The sequence below is a fragment of the Myotis lucifugus genome, unplaced genomic scaffold, assembly GCF_000147115.1.
Source record: "Myotis lucifugus unplaced genomic scaffold, Myoluc2.0 scaffold_458, whole genome shotgun sequence".
Classification (NCBI taxonomy): Eukaryota; Metazoa; Chordata; class Mammalia; order Chiroptera; family Vespertilionidae; genus Myotis; species Myotis lucifugus.
In genome coordinates, this window is record NW_005871506.1 from 535,869 (window position 1) to 539,126 (window position 3,258).

Consider the following 3,258-nt stretch of genomic DNA (forward strand, 5'->3'; position numbering starts at 1 on the left):
TACAGCAGCATAGTATTCCATTGTGTAGATGTACCACAGTTTTCTAATCCATTCATCTGCTGATGGGCACTTAGGCTGTTTCCAGATCTTCGCTATGGTAAATTGTGCTGCTATGAACATAGGGGTGCATATATCCTTTCTGATTGGTGTTTCTGGTTTCTTGGGATATATTCCTAGAAGTGGGATCACTGGGTCAAATGGAAGTTCCATTTTTAACTTTTTGAGGAAACTCCATACTGTCTTCCATAGTGGCTGCACCAGTCTGCATTCCCACCAGCAGTGCACGAGTGTTCCCTTTTCTCCACGTCCTCTCCAGCACTTATCGTTTGTTGATTTGTTGATGATAGCCATTCTGACAGGTGTGAGATGGTACCTCATTGTTATTTTGAAGGGTTACTTTTTTATATGTACCAATCAATAGATTTTCAAATGCACACCTGTCCGGGGGAGGTTGGCTAGATACCCCAAAAGCCATCTTATGCATGAACAACTATTGTCATTGGTCTGTCCATTTGTCCAAAACCTACTTTCTTTCAGCCCAGGAAGAACCGCTGAGCCAGGTTGGGATCTTGAGATTGGCTCCTATTTAAAACAAATTGGATTTTAAGATTTGAAACACATTTTAACGGAATTTTGGATTTGAATACATTAATTTGCACATGCAATTGTACTTAATTTGAATGTAATAAATAATTAACTCAAGAGTCTGTATTTGAACTCTGGGCAGTAACAGCAGTTTTTAATTTCCAGGCAGTCAGTGAGTGACGATAAACTCCATTAGCTGTTGCTCACTGCTTTTTCCCACACTTCCCTTCTGTATGCCGGTATCACTCTTAGCTGTGTTGGCTTGATTTTTCAACAGCTGGTGCCAGCTTTTTCACCAAAACCACCTGAGCAACGTTGTGGTTTTTGTACTGTGGAGACTGAGTCAGCTACACATTTCCTGGTTCTACTTGGGTTTGGATTTCCCTGAAAGGCATTCAGACATGTGAGTTAACAAAACTTTATACTGAATCCGGTCCTCCCACCCAGGCATTAGTGCACAGGTCCCAAACCATTGCTCCTGGGTGACCTGATTGGAAAAGTAAAAGGGTTGTGGAAAATGGAAGAGACTAAGATGCAGAAATCTCATTTGGAGGTTGGGTTTGTCTATGATAATCTAGGCAAAACTTTTATTCCCAGATTGCAGTCTGTAATTCCCAGGTTGATTTTGTCTTATTTTATTTGGGCTGTGGTGTTTTCAAAAATTGTAAAATTTATGTAAAGTCTGAATCTCTTGACAACATCACAAGATTGGGCCCCTTAGAACAGCACCTGGAGCTGAATAGCAGCTGTCATCTTCACAGGAGACGTGTGCTCTCCATTCTCCCACAGCCTCCACCAGTTTCTACTGGACTGGCTCATGTATTGGCCCCTGCGGGCACTTCAGTTGGTGAGCCCTATTCAATCTCCTTGGGCGTCCATTTTCTTTTGTGCTTCATTTCTTGAATGCTACCTGTGTGCTCAGCCTACATCAATCATGCTGCGTGCGTCATCTTTAGTTCTCACAGTGGTCCTGTAAGAGACAGATATTTTATTCCCATCTTATACATAGGGAAACGGAATGATTTCCCCAAATTACAGCGTGTGGAGCTGGAATTGCAGCCGGGGAGCCGGTGGCTGGAGCTCTCAGCCGCTTGGCTTTGCTGTGTCATCTGCCCTGACCTACCTGGCGCGCTGTCCGCTGCAGTAACAGATTTGGGAGTGCTTTGGAAACATAAGGGACTTTTTAAAGTTAGACATTTCTGTAGTGTGTGTCTTACTTGCAACGTGTAATCAAAGAAGCAAAGAAAATTTCTGGGGTGGGATGAATGTAACTTCAGCTACCTCGTTACTTTACACATGAAGAAAGCAGTCCTCCTTTTACAATGCAAGCAATTAGGTCCAGACCTTCTCTAGCACTGAGCTGACAATGAATAAAAGACCAGGTTTTATGGTATTTTAACTGCTTTCAAGTATTGTTGTAAAAACCTGTTACGTTATTTGCAGAAATTCCGTTGCCTTTTCCATCATCTGATTTTCTAGCTGATATCATTGGGCTGCAGAAGAAACGAACAGCTGGGTGTCTGCCCAAGAAAATCACAGGCATGGCGGTGACTCTGGTTTGATTTGTTCATTCTAGAAGGCATTGAGTAGATTTATCAGTCATTTTTATTCTTGCAAGCACCAAAGCTAACCTCTAACTAATTAAGCAGGAAGCAATTTTTTAAAGGGAAAAATAGGCAATATCCAGGGAGATTAGACAACAGAAATCACAGCTAGCATTTCATGCCTCAGAGCCATCTGGCTATGTTAGAGTTCAGGCTTTCTCTGGTGATCACTGGCCTTGGACTCTTAGCAATTACTGTGAATACTTTTTAAACTGTCACTGGGTCTTTGTACTTCCAAGTGCACAGATGGGACTGACGTAGAGGCCACCTTATGACTAAGGGACACTGTTCCTCTCACAGTGGAGAATAAGCAGGAGGTTTCGATGCTGGCCAGCTGAGAGATACATGTCCATGATAGCAATGCTTTCCAAACTGTGGGCTGTGTCCCATGAGCAAATTATAGCTAACCTGTTTTGGGGCGGGAAGGAGGTGAGCGGTGGAATAGAATAGAACTTATCAGACTTCATTACACATAGTAAGGTACGTGTTGTTCAGTGATGCTCTTTCTGTTTTCCCAAATAGTTGAATAGTTGCACTCAAGGGACGTGGAAAAGCGGTGAGGAATAACCAGTGATTCCTTCCATCTCCTCCAGGACTGTGCTTCCTACCACCCTCTGTCTCCAAGGCACCTAACTTCCTACCCGCCCATTACTTTCCTGCCCAGTAGATGCCCTCATCTGACTTGGAGCTGTGTTTGCTTGAACTTGAACTGTATTATAAACATTTTTGAGTAAATCACAGAGTAGTCATTATGAGGTTCAAAGCTTATGTAAAAACGGCGAGTTGTGAAAGAAAAGATATCAGGAAAAATAAATTTGGTATGACTGCAGATGTTGGGGATGATTGGATAAGGAGGGAATGGTGAGAGATAAGGCTTGAGGGGTAGGTTAAAGCCATGTCCTATAGGTGGTAAAGGCCATGGGAAGGACTTTGGAGTTTATCATGTAGGCATTGAGGAGTCAGAGTTTATGGCTATTTCTCTGTCTCCTTAGAGATTTTCCTTTGTTTTCTCATCTTAAATAGCAAAGTTGCCAAGGTATCATCTATAGCAGTGATGGCGAACCTATGA

General features: G+C 42.6%; 1 long non-coding RNA gene across 1 annotated transcript; it reads right to left on the bottom strand.

Moving 5' to 3' along the window:
- Positions 1-599: 599 nt before the first annotated feature.
- On the bottom strand, positions 600-2,178 carry LOC111823315. The gene is made up of 3 exons (XR_002826335.1): positions 2,011-2,178; positions 1,315-1,555; positions 600-969 (listed from the first exon to the last, which is right to left on the bottom strand). It is a non-coding gene; the product is annotated as an uncharacterized LOC111823315 (long non-coding RNA).
- Positions 2,179-3,258: the final 1,080 nt, after the last annotated feature.